Genomic DNA, 8,627 nt, shown 5'->3' on the forward strand with positions numbered 1-8,627 from the left:
GCTTTTTATCAGACAGAGTACAGAATTGCACTGCTCAAACCACTTTTTCGGTAGCCACATACCCAGGGCTTCAAGAATATTACAGCTAACCTATTTTCAATGAATTATGGTTAGTTATTCTTGCAATTTACTCTGGCTTTGTCCAGTTTGCTCTTTAGAGAGTGCCTAACTATGTTAGATAAATAGATGGGTACTGCTCTACCCCATCTTGGCCTTTGTTTGTGTTGGTTTTGTTGTTTTTGTATCCTTGTTGTGTATTTTTTGTTCCCTGATGGGTGCATATATGGAAAGTTTTTGCATATTGCTCCTGTAGAGATTGTATCTTTTCTACTTATGGTGATGACAATTTGCAAATAGTAATGTTGTATTTTAATTACATCGTTCTACTTCATTTAAAAAGTTTGTGATAAAAAATATTTATTTCTTAATCTCAAATGATCAAGAATATTTTCCTCTGAATATCAAGTGATAATAATGTTTATCCCAGACAATGAAATTGTCTTAATAGAGTCAAAGTCATGGACTGGTATCCCTAGTCCAAGTAACTATAACTATTTCCAGAAAAGCACAAGAACCTTCCAACAATACAACACACAGCGTGTGCCGTCTCCCATTACTAAACAAGTCTCTCTCCATTCTCTTCTCTCTCAAGCAGTTGCTGCTGAAGAACCAAAATCAAAGAAAAAAAGAAGAAGAAAGAGAGTGAGAGAAAATGTGCTCTTCAGAAGGTGATTGCAGGCCTCTGGGCTTTCTGCTCGGCCTTCCTTTTGCTCTCCTCTCCCTCGTCCTCTCCATCGCCGGCATCGTTATCTGGATTGTCGGATTGTTGCTGACTTGCATATGCCCGTGCTGTTTGTGCGTGACGGTGGTCGTGGAGTTGGTCAAAGCCCCAATTCATGTGATGGAGTGGTTCACTTCTCAAATCCCCTGCTAATCTCATCTCATTCAGATTGTTTAAATTTTATTCTTTTTATTTTTAGTTTAGTTTTATCACTGAGTTTGGTGTTTTATATTTTTTTTTTTTAAAAAAAAAAACTATAACTATCTCCAAGAATGTTTTTTTTCCCTCTTACCTTTAATATTGAATTGAAATCTACCTGCAAACAACTGGAATTTTTTTTTTTTTTTTGGGGCATATGCCTAGAGATTTGGGCTGCCTAGCAAAGAATAGGAGATAACTTCTTCAAAGCCAGAATGTTCCTTGAAAAGACTACATATATATCATGCACGTCTGCCCCTCTAGTAAAAGAATAAAGATAAGGACAATGCTATCAGGAGCCATTCCTCCTCCACGGCTGACGTGGCTTCCTTAAAAAACAACACGTGTTTCTCCTTCTTCTTTTGGTTTTTTAACTGCTTTTCTTTCAACTCTATTAACTCAAGCCTTCGTCCAGAGAAAAAATAATCTAGATCCCATGTGGCCAAGCCACACCGTCGTCACCCCAAGCCACCCCTAGCCAAACCCAACCCCATTACTCTAGTCAAGATGAAGTTGGTAGGTCCGGACGTACTACCAACCTTTTCTTTCCAAAGCATGCACTTGGCGACCTTCATGTGATGTATTGGCTCTCACTTTGCATTTGAACAGTCAAAACTTAAAGTTAAACATGGCGCTCTTGTCGTTTGGTTCGGATGGGGGTATCTGCGTGCCGGCGCTCAAGACAAAGATATTCAACCTACCAAAAAATATTTGCGCAAAAATCTAAACACTTCGTGCATTAATTATTAGCCCATATATCTTTGTAGTGTCCAGGGGAAACCAATGGCAATGATGATCAGATTATACTGAAAAGCCTAGTTAGCATTTTCAAGTATAATATTCGTATTATATATACGTAATTATTTCTATACATGTATTTTTTTCTATACAATATACATATTATATATGTATATATGTATTTTTCACGTTTAATATATGTATTGTTTAAAAAAAATTAATAATATATACAAACAAAATTCACATGTTATACATATTTTTCACATAATATTGAATAAAAATAATACATATTACAAATTTTAAATAAATTATATTAAAATATTATATAATGACCAAACTTTTCATTTGTATTTTTACATACATATTTTATACATACTTTTTCTCTTCTGTATTTTATTAACCATGCTCAAAAGCATATACTTTTTTTTTTTTTTTAAATTTAAAAAAACGTCTAGAGTAACCACTCTCACCAAATGCTTAAAGGGCTTTGATTACAACTAGCAATCCAAACACACAGCTGTACAATAGAAAGGTCCCCTTTGCTGAGAGAAACGTCCTTCAAACGTCTTGGGATGACAAATTTTCCCCAGGATTAGGGTCTTCATGGGCTTCTATCCTAATGAATCGGGTATGGCCAAAAAGAACAACCTTTACTTTTCATAAATAAATAAAAAAGGAACAACATTTACTCACACACATCACCATAAATTCTTTGAACAAGAAAAAATATAATTTCTTTTGACCATAATTACAAGAACAAGATTACGCTCAAAAGTATAGGTGGACGTACGTTGGGACAAGAGGGGTTGAACGACTCCTTGGATAGCTGCGGAGCGACCCCTTGTGTGCACTCGACGAAAATCCTAGCATGTATGTCTAAGGTTGTTTTATTTATTTTTAAAACGAGCCTGGCCAAACAATGTCGTTTGTTCCAAGGCTCAGTCAATTATCTTTTAATTGACCTGACCTCAAAATGACGTTGTTTTAAGCCAGATTTAAAAAGAAAAAAGAAAAACTCAGCCCTTACCCGATTTCAGCACAACAGACTCCAAACCCTTTTCATTCCCAATTTCATATCTCCCCCTTACAATCCCTAAGAGCTCCAAACCTCCAACCTCCACCACACCTCTTTGCCGTCACTGCTGACCACCACCACCTTGTGCCGCCGTTCATTGCCATTTTTTTCAACTACAAGTGAGAAACAATGTTATTTATAAATTTATAATGATAATATTAATACATACATATATATTGTTGACATTGATTTTTTTTTTTTTACGGAATGAAATTTATGGAAATGATAATGTGGATTGATTTATTATATATGAAATATTGATTGATATGATAATTTGGTATATTGAAGAATATTGAATATTAATTGACATGATAATTTGGTATATTGAATATTGGTAGTGGGTTATTGACATTTTCATATTCATATGATAATTTGGATAAAATTTAATGATTAATTGAATTAATTAATGTGTAGATTTATGAAACGATTCTTTAAAAGAAAATTATCTACGGACAGTCCTCTGTTTAATTTGGGTAGTTCAAGTGCAAGACCAATAGAAGTAGATGAGATATTGTTTACATTGAGAGGGATGTTTTTGCTTGTATTGATAACGAAACTATAATGCAATGTTTTCAAAAGATAAAAACTCATCGCGGACAATTGTAACTTATATTATTGATTTTGTTATGAAATATGAATAGAAGTACTATCTTTATATTTTTTTTAGTATTATTTTCTTCGTATAAAATTTTTGGAACTTTTACACTGTGACCATAGAATCCTAGATCTGCCACTGCTCAGAAGCCTTAAAAAAAAAAAAAAAAAAAAAAAAACCTTGTAGAGCAACTAATCTTATCCCACCAAAGTGCTTAAAGGCTAAATACATAAAAATAAGCCTTAGTTATCTCAGTACTACTAAGGCTTTTATTTGATTTTATTCCTAAGCAACTCTAAAATAGAATTATAGGGACAAGAGCAAGTTACATCGAAAAAATGAAACTTAGCAACTAAGCAACTCTAAAATTAAATTATCGGGACAAGAGCAAGCTTGAGGGTTAGAGTTTACATCGAAAAAATGAAATTTATCACTACAGTAGAAATCAGCCCTCGGATTAGCTAGACTAGGCTAGCTTGGATTATAGCTAAATATCCATCCAAGAGAAAGTAAGGATGTTGTCTCTTAGGTTGAAGGATGAGTGGGTGGGGATAACTTTAAGACATCAATTTTTTATGAATAATTCGTCCATCCAAGTGCGAAGACAATATCCATGTTCTTCTTTGATTTCACACGAAATCTAGTCATTTCTAAGCTAACCTAGTCTAGTCCTCCACACGTGGCCTAGCCTATACTTTTTCAATCAAGTTCTCAACCCAATAGATCTCAAGATAGAAAGCCACCAAAAACAGCCCAATCGAGATGATTTAGATAAATGTTTTTTCAGTTACATTGAGAGGAAAGAAACCCCTTATTGAACCTGAGTGTCAAGCAGGGGAGAAGGGGGAGGTACCTGCTCATTTCCAATTTGAAAGGGGTAGCAATTTGATCTCCCATCTCCTCACTAATCAAAACATTAAAAAATTAAAAAATAAATAAATAAATAAAAGCCTCATCGATGAAGCAACTACGAATAAATAGGCTATGAAGAAGAAGATTTTGTAAATGGGCAGAAACAGTAACCTGAATCGTATATATTTGTTAGTTATTAGAGTTATTGAGTTTTGGGATTGATGGACAATTGTATGTTTGGTTACTGAGAAAATTGAAGAAAGTGAACAGAAATCCCACAAATAATAGCTTTATGTTGATTTAATCTCACTTTTTCTCTTTCATACCCAAAGTTTATTACCAAACAAATCTCATGAGTCATTACATTTACAATTGTCCTTATACTTACCTTCCTCTGTCAACTACCTTATGGCATAGGTCAGTATATTACAACTATTCTTTATCTGTCATCTACCATTTTAAAGTGGTTTGCTTGTAAATGTGATTGAGATCATAAACCTATTATTAGTTGAGAGAAGAAGCAAAATGACCATGCTGGTTAGAGACAATATGAGTAGCATAGCACTTATGATGCCGACGGAAAATACGCTTAAGCAAGAAGGAAACTATTCTCCATCAGTGAGGTGCCTTAGATCCTAAGTAAATGTTAATACTTGGTCGTGAAACACAGCTACAGAGGGCAGATGACTGTATGGCGCTGGATTGATTGAAAATTGAATAGATTTCAGGTTACTGGAAGTTCTGGTGAGGATACACAAGTTCTGCAAGGTAACGAATCCAGCGTCGATCCAGAGGTCTATTCAATCAAATTGGGATATGGGAAATTCTATAATTCACAAGATTGATCACATAACTGGCATGTTATGTAGCTGCCGATCCGATTTTCAGAGAGGGATAGTACCATATCAAATGCTATGCATGATGTTGCTTTCAAACCTTATTCATAAAACAAACTCAATAGCTGCACAAATAATTTTGCCCAATTAAACTTACAAATGAAGACGACAATAAAATATCAGGTTACAATTTTGTATACTGTGTTGTCAAAATACAGCAGATCATCAGACATATATACATCTGTAAAATCTGAAGATTTAATCGCCATAAATCAACATTTAGGACAGTATATTATTCTTCAAATCTCATCAGATGCAGCTTGAAATCCACATCCTTGGCTTCTCAGGATACATTTAAGTCAACACAAGATTTCAACTTCCAGAAACACCGGCAAGCGAAGATAGCAGTGCAGAGAAACATTATTTGCTAATGCTTCTTCAGGTCCTTGATTGCTTGTGCTTTGGTATGAAACTAATTTTATCTTCTCAAGAACGACTCGGTAGCAGAGAATAGATTAAACTGCAACTATCTGTTAACTGAAACTGAAAAGTCCAATAATGAGTCATGAGTACACATAGTATACAAAAACAACAATCTGTACGGCCAATGTATTTCCATTTCTCTTCCATGATGAAAAAAACGTTATACATACACCCACACACATTACCTGAACTTGTAAGAAAGTAACTGCATGATAAACGAAGAATCTTCATAAAAAGGTTGGCTGGATTCTAAGAAAACATGGGCATGGAGTAATAAGGCTTATTTGCACAAGCCACCATAGCACTGAAGCATTTTATCGGACAATAATCACAATCAAGGTGATTATGCACTTCGGCTTCATCAGTTACTCTGTCAACCAAAAAGATTGCAATCAGCTTGAACTTTTGCCTTCATTTTTTGCTCCGTTTAATAAGAGAATGCTTGCCATTAGTTATCCCCTGCAGAAGCACTTACTCCACTATTTGGAAGGAGGCCATCCTTGGCCATATCACCAAGAACATTAAAAACTTCATCCATATTCCTTCTTTATGGTTGATGTCAACGAGTAGTTTTGCACGTTCAGCATCAGAAAGCTGACAGTTTCTCAGTGTGTTCCCTATGACTTGACTCAATTCATTGTTCATCCCCTCTGTGAAAAGTGCTTTAACAAGCCCAATAACTGTCACAGTATGCGGAACAAAACCAGAATGCAACATTTCCTTGTACAGATTGTATGCCTTGATAACATTTCCACCCTTACAATGACCATGAATAATAACATCATAAACTGCTTCCGTTACGCTTGTGTTTCCTCTCAATCATTGTCTCAAAAACTAGGTGTGCTTCTTTCATCAAACCCTTCATACATTATCCCTTTACTAGAGCAACCACACTCTTAAATTCACCATTAGTGCAGTTCTCTATTAGCGTATTATATGTGACATCATCAGGGACAGACTCCTCATAGAACAAGTTGAGCAGAAGCCTCTTTGCTTCCCTCTTTCGAGCTTGTTAGTTAAGTCCATAAATGAGCACACTGTAGGTAACAACATCAGGTAGGAATTATTTTTGTATCATTTCATCATTCAAATGAAGAGCCTTATTTAAATCCCCTTCCACACAATAAGCATTGATCAATGTTGTGTATGTAAATTCATCAGGAGGCATACCCATACTCAACATTTCTTGGAATAGATCACAAGATTCACCTAGTCTTCTTTGCTGACAGACACCTTGAATGAGTGATGAATAGGTAACAGCATCAGGCGATACACCCTTATCTGTCATCTCCAGCTTCATTCGAAATGCGCTCTCCAATTCTTGATGCCAACAAAACCCAGTTATAATAGTACTATAACTTAGTACATCAGGGGACAACCCTTTCCCTGTCATATCTTGTAGGATTCGAATGGCATCTTCCATCCTCCCCAAAAAGCAGTATCCATTGATAAGTGCATTGTAAGTCACAATCAAAGGTGATAATCCATTCCCAATCATTTTCTTCAGACCATCATAAGCTTCATTTGAGAACCTCTGTTGGGAGAAACCATCAATCAACGTAGTACACGTCCTCTCATTTGGACGAAGTCCTCTAACACGCATCTAATGGAAAAACTCCATTGCTCGATTTAAATTCTTAGCCTTACACATAGCATTAATGACATTGAAAACATTGGGAGACAAGTGATTCCTCCGCATCTCCTCTTGCAGAACAAGTACTTGGTGAAAATTACCTTCCTTGCAATACCCACTAATAAATGTATTACAATTTACAAGTCACCTCATCAGGAACAAAACCTTTTCTTTTCATCTCCTAGAGAACCTGACTTGTCTCATTCATCCTCCCTTCTCGACACAACCCATTGATTACCACATTATACGAAATCAAATTCAGCTCCAACCCCTTCAACGCCATCAATCTCAACAGTTCAAATGCCTGATCAATCCTATTCAATTTGCAATGTGCAACAATCAACGTATTATAAGTAACCACATTCGACAAACATCCATTTCTTTCCATTCCACCAAAAAACTACAGCCCCATTTTCAAATTCCCCGGCCCGCTAAAACCCCTAATCAAAATATTGTAAGTAATGCACATTCGGGGATACCCCATTGCTAATCATCTCAGAAAACAGCTCCTCGAAAATTGAGCAGACTCTTTTGACCCACTTATTGCATCTAAAATTGCATTATATGACAGTACACCAGGCATAAATCCATGAACTTTGGCCAAATTAACAATATTCAGAGCCTCATCAATTAAATTCCAGAGAGAGTAAGACTTCCCCACCAAGTCGAAAACCGCGAGCTCGGTGCAGATATGCAGGAGTCACGAGGCCTTTGAAGACCAAATTACCTCACATCGATGGTGTTGTGACAGCGTCCTCGGCGAGGTTGGGCTCTCTTGTATGCTTGAAGGGAGTGAGAATGTGGAGGGCGAGTCACTTGCATTGGAAGGTGAAGAAACCATGGTTAGAGCCCAGTGAGGAACTTTAGGGTTAGTGGTCGAATTGGGACTTGAGGAGTAAATAGAAGGCTGCCTCTGGGGTAAAGCAGGCGAGAGAAGTGAAGTTGTGGGGATGGTGTTTGAGTTATGTGATTGCTCTTTCTGCGAGCAGGGTGTCGGAGGGAGCACAGGGGAAGGAAGATGGCTTGTGAATATGAGGTTTCATGGGGCATTTCGGGTTGACGTTAGAGGTTTATCGAGAGCTGCGTAAGTAGAACGGAGAAGACGAAAATTACAAGAGAGTCAAAGTAGGACGTTTTATTTATGAATAAAAATATATTTTTTTCTTGTGGATCTTTCAATTTCAGGCCTCGCTTTGGTTCGGTTCCATGGGCTGAAACCAGTTGTGGACTTCGCTCAATCCCATCAGCTGGGCTTGGACATTTAGAACCCTTGGATCCATTAGAGATGTTTTTCTGCTCAAGTTGAAACAAAAAGGGAGAAAATGCCCGCCTCCTAGAAACTTCAAGCCAATCATAATTTAATATGTATGCATAAATTTTTCTTATATTTATAATGAAAGATTTCTGTAAATTGTAATTTACATAAAGAAAAAAAG

General features: G+C 36.4%; 2 pseudogenes; one reads left to right on the forward strand and one right to left on the reverse strand.

The window, feature by feature from the left end:
- The first annotated feature begins 658 nt into the window (after nucleotides 1–658).
- Nucleotides 659–1,008, forward strand: LOC103343282 (signaling peptide TAXIMIN 1 pseudogene; annotated as a pseudogene).
- A 4,867-nt stretch (nucleotides 1,009–5,875) lies between these two features.
- On the reverse strand, nucleotides 5,876–8,240 carry LOC103343283 (pentatricopeptide repeat-containing protein At5g39710-like; annotated as a pseudogene).
- Between the last annotated feature and the right edge of the window lie 387 nt (nucleotides 8,241–8,627).

This window comes from Prunus mume, linkage group LG6 (assembly GCF_029339155.1).
Source record: "Prunus mume cultivar Tortuosa linkage group LG6, ASM2933915v1, whole genome shotgun sequence".
NCBI classification, from domain to species: domain Eukaryota; kingdom Viridiplantae; phylum Streptophyta; class Magnoliopsida; order Rosales; family Rosaceae; genus Prunus; species Prunus mume.